The sequence below is a fragment of the Psammomys obesus genome, unplaced genomic scaffold (assembly GCF_907164565.1).
Source record: "Psammomys obesus unplaced genomic scaffold, mPsaObe1.curated_primary_1811, whole genome shotgun sequence".
In the NCBI taxonomy this organism is placed as follows: domain Eukaryota; kingdom Metazoa; phylum Chordata; class Mammalia; order Rodentia; family Muridae; genus Psammomys; species Psammomys obesus.
Window position 1 is genome coordinate 22,153,691 of NW_026596079.1, and position 16,351 is coordinate 22,170,041.

The 16,351-nt window shown below is 39.7% G+C and overlaps 1 pseudogene; it reads left to right on the forward strand.

Moving 5' to 3' along the window:
• Positions 1–9,534: 9,534 nt before the first annotated feature.
• On the forward strand, positions 9,535–12,398 carry LOC129690836 (60S ribosomal protein L7-like; annotated as a pseudogene).
• Positions 12,399–16,351: the final 3,953 nt, after the last annotated feature.

Consider the following 16,351-nt stretch of genomic DNA (forward strand, 5'->3'; position numbering starts at 1 on the left):
ACAAGCTGGTTGGCTGCGTTGGGAGGAGGTGGGTGGGTGGGGAAATCATCTGGGTGGGGAAGTGGAAGCAGCTCCGCGGTTGCCATGGTGATGGGCCCCAAGGCTGCTCTCCTTAGGGCGTGGCGCCGGGCCTGAGTGTGCCTGTGTGTGGCGATTGGCTTTTCCCTGAGCACCGGGAGGGGCTGGGTGGAGCCGGGAGGCCAAGACCCCAAGCCAGCTACAGCTGGTGGGAAGGAAACGCCCTCTTCCTCGGTGTGTTTGCTTCACCTTCCCCTCGGAGGAAGACCTTGCTACTCCCCAGCACCTTCCGCCCTCAGTGCTCCAAACAGGGCTACAAACACCGAGCTCTTGACCGGGACGTCTGAAGTTTGGGGCCATATGAGCAGGGCAGGGATTGGCCAGAGGCCCAGAGGTTTAGTCATAAGGGAAGCACATGCAAGTTTGTCACCGTTTATTAGGGCACTCTCTGAAATGTGTTAAGGACACACACACACACACACACACACACACACACACACGCGCACACACTGATAAATGAAATAACAAAACACTTCGTCAAGAGTGGGGGGATGCTATTGGCCAAATTCTTTTGATTGTAATCATTTTAAAATTCGCGAAGTCTTAAGACCCAAGTTCTACATGCCCAGTAGAAATAAAAGTAAAACAATGAAATACAAATAAAAGGGGGAGGGGAAAACTTTCCGTGGCAGAGAAGTCTTGAAACACCTGCCATATGGCACCGACTGTAAAACTGCTACCAGGCTACGGTCCTATGACAGCCTCGCTGGGTTGCTCTCACTGCCCGGATGAACTGAAAAGGAGAGAGGAAAGTTCTTGTTTGACTTGACTGAAGAGCACCTCTCCAACCTGTCATTCATTTGCAAAAGGAAAAGATGATCTGCAGCTGTATGTTTGCCCCCTCCTGTGAGAGAGAGAGAGCTGGTTTTATTCTTGCAAAGGTGACCCCATGTGACAGATTTAAAGCAGGCTTTTCCCTCCCTGTATTTCTGTATTCTCAGCAAGAAAAACTATACTCAGCCCCCTTGAGGATAGCTACTTCGGAAAGACACTTCGTAAGCAAAATTATACAGGCCTGTGATATAACTCTAGACTTTACAAGACCCAAAGTGCCTCTACATTGCTGACCTTCAGCAGGAGGGAAACCAATGGTAAAGTGTAGAGTGAACCTCGGTTGTCCCCTCCAGTGCTCCAAGACGGCAAAGTCACTTCCACCTCTTTTGTGTTTTATTTGTTTGTTTGTTTGTTACAGCTTGGAACTTCCCTGACACACTGCCACAACTGATTTTTTTTTGGGGGGGGGCAGGAAACTGCGGCTGAGAAGCACACAAAGTTTACACAGAGATGGGGGAGTTCATTTGCACATCTGATTGGGGGCGTTCATGTGCTTGTCAGGTTAATGTTCTTCATTCGCCACCTGTCTTGGTCATACCTCCCTTCTGGCTGCACAGCGGAGACGATTAGAGTGCGCGTTTTTTCCAAGTTACAGATTCTTGAGCCTGACACTTGACCATCTTCGTGGTGTATCTTGGTGTGGTGAATTCTAATGTGTGATGAGTGGTAAGCTAACTTTGGGGAAACCAAGTAGGAGCAGCGCTGAGGTCCGGCAAACTCTGGGAAAGGGTGAGGAAGGCAAGGAAAATGTAACACCATGAAGGCAAGAAGTGGCAGATTCACTGCTGCTTGGACTCTTGCTGGTGAATGCAAGAAACTAAAGGACGGTTTTAACAGAAGGCTGCTGCGATGTTTCCATAGTAACTGGTTGGGAATAGTGCAACTTGGTCTCAGAGCTTTGAAGACTGTCAAGACCAAGGCTCTTGAATGATGCTCACAGCTTCTCTGTGTTACGGCAACATAAGCCTGTTTCTTCCCTATAAAGCAGTACTTCTCAACCTTCTTAATGCTGCAGCCCTTTAGTACCATTCCTCATGTTGTGGTGACCCTCAGTCATAAAATTATTTTGTTGCTACTTCATAACTGTGATTTTGCTGCTGCTATGAATCATAATGCAAATATCTGATATGAGGGTATCTGATATGTGACCCCGAAGGGGTTGTGACCCCCAGGTTGAGAGCTGCTGCTCTAAAGGGAAGGATGATTCTGCAAAGTCTCTGATTGTTTATGGCCACATCGCTATGGAAGGAACATCGCTTTTCATTAGACTCCTTTGAGAGAAATTGAGGAAAGTGAACACAGAGATTATTCTGGGCTCATCTGAGGAAACAAGAAGGTGAGGTGCAATGGTTCGCTATCACACATGGCTGGAAGAGAAATCATATCAGGTTCCTGAGAAAGAGGGACCATTCTTTAGGAAGAGAGAGAACTTGGCAAACAAACACAGCACCTCTATTCTATGATCTGCTAATACGGTAGGGAGGAATAAAGATCGTCAAGTCAAAACAACTATGTACTGCAGACAAGACTATCTGGCAGTACCCATGTCACATCAGGCTTTTTGTTGTCCTTGGAGCCAGCCTGCATGGCTTGGTGTCTTATATCATTTTATAATTAAGGTTCTGTGAGACTTACACCCACCAGAATGGATGAGATAAAAAACTCAAGTGATAACACATGCTGGAGAGGATGTGGAGAAAGGGGAACCCTCCTCCATTGCTGGTGGGAATGTAAACTTGTACAACCACTTTGGAAATCAATCTGGTGCTTTCTCATACAATTAGGAATAGTGCTGCCTCAAGATCCAGCTATACCATGCCAAGCATTATATCCTAAATATGCTCAAATGTACAAGAACATTTGTTCAACCATGTTTGTAGCAGCTTTATTCATAATAGCCAGAAGCTGGAAACAACTTAGATGTCCCTCAAAGGAGGAATGGATACAGAAATTGTGGTACATTTACACAATGTAATACTACTCAGCTATTAAAAACAAGGAAATCATGAAATTTGCAGGCAAATGGTGGGAACTAGAAAAGATCGTCTTGAGTGAGGTAACCCAGAAGCAGATATAAGTGGATATTAGCCATATAATATAGGATAGACACACTAAAATCCATGCTCCTAAAGAAGCTAAACAACAAGGAAGACCCTAGGAAAGATGTTCAATCCTCATTCAAAAGGACAAATGTGATAGACATTGGAAGCAAGAGAAGACAGAGAACAGGACAGGACAGAAGCCAACCACAGACGGCCTCTGAAAGATGCTGCTGATCGAGGTATCGAAGCAGAGGCTGAGACTCATAGCCAAACTTTGGTCAGAGGGCATGGAATTTCATGAAAGAAGGGGGAAGATAGAAAGATCTGGAGGGGACAGGAGCTCCAAAAGGAGACCAACAGAGCCAAAAACAAAACAAAACAAAACAAAAAAAAAACAACACACAAACAACTCAAAAAAACAAAAAACAAAACTGAGCCATGAGAGCCCTGCAGAGAGTGATACCCCAACCAAGGACCATGCATGGAGAGGACCTAAAACCCTGGCTCAGACGTAGCCCATAGACTGAATCTCCAAGTAGGTTCCTTCCTAAGGGGAGCAGGGTCTGTCTCTGGCATGAACTCAGTGGCTCTTTGATCACCTCCCCCCTGCGGGGTGCAGCCTTGCCAGGCCATAGAGGCAGACAATGCAACCAGTCCTGATGAGACCTGATAGGCTAGGGTCAGATAGAAGGGGAGGAGGACTTCTCATATCAGTGGACTAGGGGAGGGCCATAGGGGGAGAAGAGGGAGGAAGGATGGGATTGGGAGGAGATGAGGGAGGGGGCTGCAGCAGGGATACAAATTGAATAAATTACAATAAATGATAAAAAAACAAGCAAACAGAAAAGGTTTTGTGAGAGTTGAGGTCTCTAGGGAGTCCTCATTGGAAATATTTGCTGAGTTGCTGGCCTAAGCAACCAACCAAAGCAGTATGGAGTCAGAAAGCTGCAATGCTGTTTATTCCCCACCCTCTTCATCTCTTCCTCTTCTCACTTTCCCTCCTTCCATATTTGACACAAGAGGCTCTTGTGTGCATTTTCTGCATCTAATCCAACATCCGGACTTATTAGTCAATTCTTCTACCCTGAATGCACTTGGAGAACTTTCCTTATGTTTTTGTATCTGAGATGCTGCTGCTTTTTCTTTCTCACAATTATGAAAAGTTTCAGAGAACATTGGAGCCTATTTCTAGAGTAGACAACTATACCAAGAGCCCCTGTGTTTACAAATGGAACATGTTAACATCTCCAAGACTCGGTGCCCTCTCTTCTTAGCCTTGTGTTCTCTGTAAACTGACATACTCATTCTTTAATCTAGCCCCATGTGCTTAGCTACCCTCATGGCTCCTCCTTCATAACTGTCATACTCTTTCTGAATTACCTTTACATGTCTCTCTTCTGGGGCCTCAGGGACTTGGTAGCATGCAGAGTAACTCCCATCTCATGTGAAGCAGACCAGTTGCCTTTGATGTCCGGTTTTATGGACTATTTCAATCAAACCCTTATGCCTTTCAGACAGACCCCTTGATTCCTTGTTTTCCCAGGAAAATTCCAGGAAATCTAAAAAATGGAAAAAACCATTTAGGTTCCGATATCCAGCACCCATATAAAAACTAAGAGTTGGGGTATGCTTATGTAAACTCCTGTACCACGGAGATCGAAACAGACAGATCCCAGGAACTCATTGGCCAGCCAGATTGGCCTGCTCAGTGAACTCCAGGCTGAGTGAGAGACCCTGTTTCAAAAACAAAAACAAAAGCAAGGTGAAAAAATGACAGAAGAAAATACCTAATTTTGATCTCTACATGCATATTCATGCATGGACACACATACACACCCCCTTACATTTAATCTTCCCTTCTTTAACAGTATTTAACACTGGAAAAATTAAGACTAAATTTAATGCATTTCTTAAAGAAAAAATTGTCCAGAGATTGAGAAAAGATTATTCAAGTGAAAGTTGCTGGAGGTATGAAAAATAAGTTAAATTTTCTTGTTAGCTAAGGACTTCCTTTTATGGAAATGGTGCCAAATTTAGGTATTCAAATCATGTTTTTAATGTTTTCTTCACTGCAGAGGAACTCTGTATGTATTATATCCAGGCCACACTCACAACTCTTGGTTGCCAGAACTCTCCTTCTTTTGGACAGCTGAAGTGGCTTTGGGCTACTTGGCAGAATCAAGCCAGTCCTCCTTCCAAGACTTGAACTTTTGAGACTAGGGATTGGCACTACACCCATGTATGGACTGCGCATCAGGTTATCTGATAGTCTGTCTACAGTGCTTCCTGTGGATGGGAAACTCAACTCATAAACATCGGGGACAAAATGTGTAACAAAAAAGCAAGGCATAGTTAACAAAAGGTGAAGTCCCAATTAACACACTATTATCTTAAAAGAAAAGAAGATAAAAATTACATTCTGTGTAATCTTTATGTAAACTCCTATTTATATTTGGAGCGGGAAAATACTTAAGGCAATCTCTCCCACTCAGTCTTTTGAGCTTTCAGCTGGGAATACTAGAATATGTGCGACCACAGAACTTTGCTGAAGTTGACAATGTGAATGTTCACATTGTCCAGTCACTCGTGGATAGCTGTTTTATATCTCACGACATGAACTGAGGATGAATAAAATGCTTTGTTTCAAGGGTTTTATAATTTAGTAGAAAAATGAAGTAAAAATTAGTACTGTGAGGCAGCATGTGAAAATTCCTATAAATAAACACAAGTACAGTAGCATAGCAGTATAGAGAAGAAAGAAATACACTGCACTGTTGTAAGAATTGAGAATGGTGGAGGCTGGGAGGAGAACGTTGGGAAAGACAACACCACATTCATTGTCTTCCCACTAGTGGACAGTGTGGTGGAGACTGAAGGACATTAATTTGGATTAAGCTTGGAAGTGTGCGTTGGTCACAAACAACATGAACAAAGATATGATGAGGGAAATTCAGAACTTTTTTCTTTTTTTTAATTAAATTTTTATTTTTTATATCAATTACAGTTTATTCACTTTGTATCGCAGCTGTATCTCCCTCCCTCATTCCCTCCCATTGCCACCCTCCCTCCCTCATCTCCTCCCATTCCCCTCTCCAAATCCACTGATAGGGGAGGTTCTCCTCCCTTTCCTTTTTAAAAGCATCACAAGTATTGAATGTGTTTGGAGCAAATGATGGTAGCAGGAGATAAGCCATTTCCTATTGAAAGATTCTAAACAACTAATGATAAGAGTTTGTGATTTAAAGTTTTGCTTATATTCAGGGTACATTCAGGACAATATTTCTTCAGGAATTCATGCTACCTTACAGCAGGAGTAGTTTAAGGGGAAAGGGAGAGGAAAAAGGAAGGGGAGAGATCTGCTGTTCTTGTAGCTTTTTGTCTAGCTTAGGTTGAGGTTCCCCAAGCTTTCTCCCTTTCATGGTAACATCTTATTGGTGTCATCCTTGTTCATTCTGGTTCAACATTGAATTTTATTTTCTGTGACCACCTGTTTAAAAGTTTTTCAGCCACTATTTATTCCACGGTTATTATCTCTGTGTCTTTCAATATTGTTCCCTAAAGTAGTTTATACTATTGCTTCTTGCTTTCTCAAATTTTCACATTTTACATTCATTTTCCTTTTTTTTTGAATGAGGGCTTAACTCTCTTATACCACAATTCTATGTTTCCTTTTCTGCACTCACCATTCTCCATTTTCAAATATCCACAAGAATATCTGTGTAAATAAATGCTATTTAATGTAGTTATTGTTCACAATGTGTTACAATTACATTCACTTTCTTATGAAACTCTATATTTCCTAAACTTACTATTTTTTTTTTTTTGCATCATAGTAAAGTCCCTTGGATAGAGTCACATAACAAAGGAGCAGATTGAAACAGTAATAAGTTTCCTGACAAAAAACGAACCAAAACCAAAACAAAACACAATGACAACAACAACAACAACAAAAAACCCAAAATCCAAGAAAGCAAAGCAAAACTAAACAAAATTCAGGCCCAGGTGGATTTACAGAAGAATTCTATCATATATTCAAAGAACTACAACTAATACTTCTTACAATCATCAAAAAATAGAAATGGAAGGTACATTTCCTTACTTATTCCTTGAAACCATCTCACTCTAATACTCAATCCAGGTAAAGACAAACAACAACAATAAAACTACAGACTGATATTCCTGATGAACAAAGATGCAGAAATCCTCCATAAATTAACAGCAAACCAAACACAATCAAATATCAAGAAGATCATACAACATGATCAAGTTGGTTTTATACTGTAGAGAAGGAGTTAATTCAACATACATAAATCTATAAATATAATAAATCATAAATGGACCCAAAGACAAAATTCATGTGACCATCTCAGTAGATGCTGAAAAGGCCTTTGATAAATTCTAATAAGCTTTCAAGACAAAGCTCCTAGGACAGGTAGAACGGGAGAAATATTCTCTCAACCAACATCATCCTAAATGGAATTAATATTGAAGCAATCTCATTAAAATCAGGAATAAGTCAGGGCTGACCCCTATTCCCACTCCTTTATTATGTAGTTCTTCAGTAGGTGAAGAGGAGGAGGAATAAAGGAATAGGAAAAAAGTCAAATTATCTCTCTTTACAGATGATATTATACATAAGAGGTCTCAAAAATTCTCTCATAAAACTCCTAGGAACAGCTAACAATTTCAGGGAGCGACAGGGCCAAGATAAACTTATATAAACCAGTAGCCCCAATTCTGCTATACTTGAAGACAGGCAACTAGCATAACTGTCATCTGAGAGGCTTCACCCAGCAACTGATGGAAACAGGTGCAGAGGCCCACAGCCAAACATTAGCCAGAGCTTAGGGAATCCTGTGGAAGAGGGGCAGGAAGGATTGAAGGACTGTCTCTGACTCTGTTGCCTGCCTTTGGATTCCTTTTTCTTAACTGGGATGCCTTGTCTTGTCTCAGAAGGAGAAAATACATCTAATCCTGCTGCAATATGATATGCCAAGGCAGGCTGATATCCATGGGAGGTCTCCCATTTTCTGATGATAAAGAGAGGACAGGAAGATGAGGATGGGGGAAGGGAAGAGAGGAAGACTGGGAGAAGAGGAGGGAGAGGAAGCTGCAATCAGGATATAAAGTAAACAAACAAACAAACAAATAATTTTTAAAAATCAGTATCCTTTCTATACCTCATCAATAAACATTCTGAGAAAGGGTTAATGGGCACACTTTCATTTACAACACCATCAAGACAACAAAATATCTTGGAATAAATGTAACTAAGATGTGAAAGACCTATATAATGATAATTTTGAATCTCTGATGAAAGGAATTGAGAAAGACACTATGGAAAATTTTCTTTCTCACAAAAGACATTTCATGTTCATGGACTGGTAGAATTAATGTTGTGAAAATGACCAGACTACCAAAAGTAATTTACAGATTCAATACAATTCCAACCAAAATAGTGACAACATTCTTCACAGAAATGGAAAAAAATCCTAAAATTCATATGAAACCAAAAATGACTGTGGACAGCCAAAGCAGTCCTAAGCAAAAAGAAGAACCCTGGAGGGACTGCTATTCCAGGCCTTAATATAAGAACTAATATAATATATACATATATCCATGTATATTATTGTAGAGTAAGTTAAGACACACTTGAGCTGAAGGTGCTTGGCACAATAACCATAGACTAACAAAACCCCAGTACAAGGCCAGAGAAAAATCATATTGAAGTGTTGGTCAGGGTTGTCAGAATGACTCCCCAAACAATATGCATTGTTGATATGTCCTTTGATTGCCTCTCAGGGATTGAAGGTAGACTCATATTGCTGAAGAAACCACACGCTTAGGACACAGGACTCAGATGGTTTGAGTTGGATCTGACCTGACAGACTCTTTCCTGCATTCTAGCTTTCATGGTTCTAGAAAAGACCATGAAAACTTCCAAAGGAGTGAATAAATTAAGAATTTCAACTCATTTGCAATATCTGTGAATCACAGCAATAATCAGCATGTCAAGATTTGTAAAAATATGTGAAAAGTGGCTCACCTGTCATTGCCAACCAACATCTGTGTAGTTGGACTGAAAACCTGCTCAACAGAAGAAAAATTTGCTTGGTGCTAGAAACCTTGGTAGCTACTCATGGTCAGGAAGGTCATGGACCTTAGAAAGGGATCTGCTACTTCCATTTCACTAGACCAGCCTTGTTCTTTACTACATGCTAAATCAAGTAAGTGTGGCTGCAACCACTCCCCTAGGAAGCCTCTCTCCACAGCAGATGGAGACCATCACACAAAACCACAACTGAACACAATCCAGTGAGCTAATGGTTGTGAGCTGCACAGCCCCAGTGAACACATTTACAGTACAGTTCCTGTGTCTGAGGCTCAGGAAAGACTGCACAAGAAGAGAAAGAGAGATTCTACAAGCCAGACTACCAAGAAGTCTGATGTAAAACACTCTTTTATAGAAGTGGCTGCATAAACTAGACCAGCACAGTGACAATATGAAAGGACATGTTTCCATGGAGGAGGGATATTTTCCCAGGATCCCACCATAGACAAAAATCTATAGGCAACTAAAATGACTGCTCGGAGATGGAGAATTAGCCACTTCCAGGAATATGACCTCTTCTGGTTGCCCAATGTACAGTCGTCTGCCCTAAAACCATATACACAAAATCACAAAAATGGATCCAGCAGGTTGTATTCATGTATTCAAATATATATTTGAATGAATGTATTCATTCATTCAATATATATTCATTCATATATTTGTGCATACACATACATAGTACATGTATGTATATATGTGTACAATAATAATCAAAGATAAAGAGGCTATCAACTTCAGAGTCAGGGAACATAGGAGGGGTTGAAGAAAGGATGGGTATCTGGGAGGGTTTAGAGGGAGAAAAGGGAGAGAAATATGATATAACTGTATTCTGTTTAAAAAAATTTAAAATAAAAATTTTAGGGCCAAATAGTTATATTCCTCAAAAAATGGCCAAGGGTATCGATAAACTGCCACTTGCCCTTTCTCTCCACTTGGTTGTGTTTTGCTTGGGGCCTGCAAATTGTTACTCATGTGCTATTTTCCAGATATGCTGATTTGAGTTCTGCTGAGGTCACCGTGCATCTGGGAGCTCCCATTACCGCATGGTACGGCTGGCTTTCTGCTCTGTGAACCCCAGACCCTTCTTCTTCATAATTTACCCTCTTGTTTGGTGCAATGCCTCCTCTAGTAGAGTTTTCATCAAATGGGCTGCAACATAGTGTTTTTTTTTGTTTGTTTTTTTTCCCCTTGAGCACATAAACCTTATAATATCCTGACTAATGTCTTTGGTAAATAGTGATGAATAAAAATGGAATGAGCCAATGGTGAGACAAAGCTATATTATATATATGCAGGTTTAGTAGGAGCAGTACCAGAGGGGTAGAGGGAGGAACAGAGAAAGGCACACAGAGAGAGAGGAGAGAGAGAAAAAGAGGAGGAGAGATACAGAAAGGAAGAGAGAGAGAGAGAGAGAAAGGGAAAGAGGAAGGGAAGAAAGAGAGAGGGAAGAACAAGGGCAAAAAGGCAGGGAGGAACCAAAATGTCTGGATTCTACAGTAAAGCACCTCTGGCAGAGGGAACGCCCCACCCATAGGTAGAGGGCAGGGTATGACAGCCATGCCCTGCAGCAGGTAGGGACCTAACAAATAGTATGTAGTATTAGATTGGAAACTATGGACTCTCTGAATGTTGAAATGCATATCTCTATTACCTTCCAGCTTTCAGTTTTGCCCCTCCCCCTTGGGGGTTGGTCTGGTGCTGTTGTGTATTCAAATGCTAAATACTGGCCCCTAAATACAAGATCTGGTTGCTGTCTAGAAGAGTACACTCGCATGTACACCAAATGATGCTGGAGCCCGTAGCTGGGCAGAACAGAGGTAGGGGGGGCTTTGGTTCTCAGGCTGAGGGTCTGAGGTAGGAACCACAAGGCTGTGGCAGAGAAGAGGGAGAGAGAGAGAGAGAGAGAGAGAGAGAGAGAGAGAGAAAGAAGAAGATATATCTGTCTGTCTATTTATCTGTATATTATCTATCTATATTTTGTCTATCTGTCATATTTATCTATCATCTCTCTGACTATTCTTTATCTATATTTCACCTATCTCTATCATCTATCTATATTTATCTATATATCTATCTATGTATCTATTCTCTATCCATCATCGATCTATTGTGTATCTATAATTGTCAATATTATCTATCTACATCTATCTATTTATCTATCTATCTATCTATCTATCTATCTATCTATCTATCTATCTATCTATCTATCATCTATATCATCTATCTGTTTGTCCGTCTGTCATATCCTACCTACCTACCTACCTACCTACTTTCCTACCTCCCTGGTCTCATCTGGTGTTCTCTGAGGATAAAAGTAAATCTTCTGTTCAGAAATCCTTATGTTTACTCTTTGTGAGCTGCTGGAAACTGAACCTAGGACTTCACACATGGCAAGAAGTGCTCTGCTTCTGAGCTATATCCCCAGCACTAAATTCCCTATTTCTATTATCTTAAAAACAAATAAACTTCTTTTAAAGCTGAATATGAAATCTTCAAAACTGGTAAACAAATTATAAAAGGACTTCCCAGGCTTCTATTAGTGTTTTTTTGTTGTTGTTGTTTTGTTTTGTTTGTTTTTTGTTTTTTCCTTGCTCTACTTTATAGAAAGCCTACATTGCTCTTCCCCTCACCCCCCACCCCTTCAGGGCTGGAACCATGGAGGTCGAGAGAAAGTTTCTGTTGTGCCTGAAACTCTTAATAAAAAGGGAAGGAATTTCGTTTCGCAGACTTGAAGGTGAAGCTGCTGCGGAAGAGCTTGCTCTGAAGACGCTGCGAAAGGCAAGGAGGAAGCTCATCTATGAGAAGGTCAAACGCTATCACAAGGAGTACAGGCAGATGTACCTGACCTCATTTGGACGGCCAGGATGGCAAGGGAATATGAATGGTGTAAGCCCAAAGGTCCGCAAGGTATTGCAGCTTCTTGGTCTTGGACAGATCTTCAGTGGTATCTTTGTTAAGCTCACCAAGGCTTCGATTAACATGCTGAGGATTGTGGAGCCGCACATTGTTTGGGGGTACCCCAACCTGAAGTCCGTGAATGAGCTCATCTATGAGCGAGGCTATGGCAAAATCAATAAGAAGCGAATTGCCTTGACAGATAATCCTTGATTGCTCTATCTCTTGGTAAATTCGGCATCATCTGCATAGAGGATCTAATTCGTGAGAACTATACATTTGGAAAGCACTTCAAGGAAGCAGGTAACTTCCCGTGGCCCTTCAAACTGTCTTCTCCACGAGGTGGAATGAAGAAAAAGACAACTCACTTTGTGGAAGGTGGAGATGCTGGCAACAGGGAAGACCAGATAAACAGGCTCATTAGAAGGATGAAATAAGGTGTGTGGCTGGTTTTGTCCGTGGTATTTTTGTAGTCTGAACAGTTAATAAACAGTCACAGCTTGGCAAGTTAAAAAAAAAAAAGAAAGCCTATACCTTGACTTCATAAACAAAACTTTCAATGAGTTTTTTTTTTTTTTTTTTTTAATTTAATGCAGTTCAACAGCATAGCTGTTCTTGGAGGTAAGGTTTCCACATACAGTTTAAGTTGGCCTGGAGCTCAGCATCTTCCGTGCTAGAATAGGTGTGCAACACAACGCCCAGCTGGCAGTCATTTTACACACATCTTTTAAATGCCCAGTTTCATATCCTCTCATAATAGCTATGTAGTCACCGCCAAAGCCGGACACAGAGAGGCAGCTCTGTCGCATCCCAAATGTTGTCCTGTCTAGCCAGACCCTGACCACCTTCTGTACGAGAATGCCACGCCAACGTTCACATGCTTTCCGGCCGCTGCTTTGTGTAGTCCATGCAAAGTTCGCAGCTGGGAGAGACAGGCTTCCCGCCTTTTCCATGTTGACTGAGGAGGCCATTTTCTCCTGAATTTAGGGAAGTCACTGCTTTTATTCTTCTGTAATATGTTAATCATGAAAATATTATGTAAAAGTTACTTTATTGGTCTTTCAAACAGTCTGCTATGCAAAGAGAAATCTCCTTTGGTCATGTTTATAATACTGTTTTGAATGCAACGTGACAGTATGGTTGAGAATTTTCAGAACTGTTCTGATGAAAAATATTGTTTTGTAGTTTTTTGCTAATAGTTTAATTATTTTACTAGTTTTTCTAGTATAAAAATGCCAGCCTCGGAGACTGGACTGGAAAAATGAGAAACTTCACTCTTTGCTAGAAAGAACATTTTAGAGTTGATATTGATTTTTTTAATGTAATTGATTGGCAGAGTTTATTGATATAGCTGTTTGAACTTGGACTTTTCTTTAAGATTTATTTATTTGCATGGAAGAAGTTGTGTTTCTTGAATTCTGAAGAATAATCTTTGGGTTATATGGTGACATGTGCCTGTGACATGTCCACATGCTTGCGGAGAGTTGTTCTTTCATAATGAATCAGTATTGTCCCATAGTAATTATGGGTCATTACACTATAAGGCAACAAAGTTAGAAACTTTAAAAATAGATGTTTCTTTCAACTCAATTAACAATATGGTTGATTGTTTTTTTGTTTTTGTTTTTTATTTATTTATTTATTTTTGATAGGACATTCATTCTACTATGCCATTTTCTGATCATTTGCTTTTGCTTTCCTAATATAAAGCTCCATAGAACTCAAAAGAATTTGCAGACCAGATTTTCTTTCATTACTTAGATGCAATATGAGCAACACTCCCTCCAGATCCACTTGTCCACATCATCAGTGACTCAGGGTGGTACTTACTCCCTCCCATCAGTGTTCTGAGTTTGTGGAAGTCATCCTCGTAAGTTCCAGGCATGCTGCTGCTGTTTTTTGTTTGTTTGTTTGTTTTGTTTTGTTGTTTGTTTGTTGTCCTTTCGCCAAGTGTAAATACCAAAGGTCTATACTATAGGTTGCATTGTTCAGTGGTATTCATTTAACCCATGTTTTGAGTACTGGGCAGTCCCAGTAGCTTCACAGTCCTGTTTCACGGTTGGCTCAGGTTTAAGGACACCAGGAGATATGGTCATAATAATGACACTGGTGAAAGATTAAGCTCCTCATTCATTTTTTAAAAATAAGCAGTATTTTGGGTATTTTGATTCTTATTAAGTCCATGCACTTGATAGTATGTGTTTTTTGGTGAGTTTGTCCATTTTCATCTAAGCTGTTAAATTTATGTGCAAAAAACTGTTCATGATACTCCTTTGCTATCCTTTAGGTCTCTGAATGCTTTAGTGAAAAACCCCTTTCATTCCTGATATTGTTATTCTCTGCTTATTTATCATTCTGTTTAAAAGTTTATAATTTTATTGATGTTTTCAAACATTCAACTGATGTTTTCTATTGGATTCATTGATTATTTTTCTCTGTGTTTTTAATGAGATTGTTTCTGGTTTTTTGTTTGTTTTGTTTTTAATTCAATCTATCTGATTTGTGCTTATTTTGACCTTTCATATCCAAGTCCTTAAGTTTGGCCTTATATTTTTATTTGAGATCTTTATTGCTTTCTAATATATAATTTAATGTTATTTTTTAAAGTACGGCTTAGCTGAATCACAAATGTTTTGATAGACATGTCTTGATTTTTATAGTGACAATTGCTTTTACCATTAAATTACTTAGAGAACACTGTTTAATTCTTAAATACTTGAAGATTTCCCAGGCAGCTTTATGTTGTTTATTTCCAGTTAAATTAGAGACCGTTAGAGAATGGAGTCTATATAATTTAAGTATTTTTCAACTTTGATATGTGTTTTATTTAAAAAAATTTTAATGTCATTATAAATTTATTTTAAAGTAGAATTATTCACATAATAACCTGATTTATTGAATGTTTTGAAGTGAATTTTTTCTTTCATTGAAAGACTTTTTTTTCATGCAATAGACCCTGATTATGGTCTCCTTTTTCTCTACTTCTGAGTTTCTCCCCACCTCCCATTAGATCTCCCCTTTCTGTCTCTCATTAGAAAACAAACAGATTTCTAAGGGATAATGACAAAATAAAATAAAATACGTGATGAGAGAGCAAAGCCCAACACACATCAGAACAGGACAAAACAAACTAAAGGAAAAGAATCGCTTCCCACCCCGGCAAAGGCACAAGAAACAGATATATAGACACAGGAAACCACATGTATAGTCATAAAAATGCAGAAGCCATAATATGTATTCAAAGGATGTGTGGGGTAAAAGAAAAAAAAAACAAGTAAAAAATAAAAAGGTAAAGTTAAAAAGAAAAAGAGAAAAAGCCCTGACACAACATTATGAGACATGGAACCTGCAAAAATGCCAACGAATCCCTTTTCTGTTGGCCAGTTTACTGCTAGGCATGCAGCCTACTCTTAAGAGTCCTTTGTTTCCCCAGTGAGACTCCCCTGGAGGAAGCTAAATTTTCATTTGCAAATCATTATCAATTGTTTTAGGGACACAAGTATGAGCTATATTGGTGACTATTTTGTGTGCACTTGAAAAAAAGTGTTTACTCATTTTAAAAGTGGAAATAATTAAATGGCCTCAAGGGATTCTTTTTAGAATAAATGATGTAATGTTTATAAGAGTTTAAGGATCGCTGCATATGGGAAGCACCAAAATAAACCCAAAGAACTCTCTGTTTTTATTGTTATGATTGTTTTCTTCTCCACCCAAGAACACATTATGACTTAACTTCCTTTTTCAGTAGTCTTAGTTTTGAAGTAAACATTGACCTCATTGAGGCCTAATTTTTGATGGCTAACTTTGTTACTAACTCTTCTTTGGCTACTGTAAATAAAACATATTTTGTAAAACATAATTTGTTAGATGTTTTCTATATGTAATCTGTAAAATTGATTATTTGTTCTCAATTTTTTCATGTATTCAGTGGCCTTGCAGTGTTAGGCAGAAGCTTACTAGCTGCAAATCTAGGTTGTTCACTGGGTATTTCCTGCTCATTTTTTCTTCTTGTTCTGCTGCAATGACTAAGCTTTCACACAAATCAATTAAGCTTTTTACTGGGCCAGTGTCAGAGGGTTCTACCTTCTCTAACACTTTCATGAGAACTTCTTTAGTATTTTGCAGACAGGGTCCTATTTGTTTAAAGACAATGTTTTTTTTTTTTAAATTTATTTATATTTTTATAAATTACAGTTTATTTACTTTGTTTCCCCTCCGTAGCCCCCTCCCTCATCCTTCCCAATCCCACTCTCCCTCCCTAATCTCTTTCATGCCCCTCCCCAAGTCCACTGAAAGGGGAGGTACTCCTCCCCTTCCATCTGACCCTAGCCTATCAGATCTCAGCAGGACTGGCTGCACTGTTTTCCTGTGTAGCCTTGTAAGGCTGCCT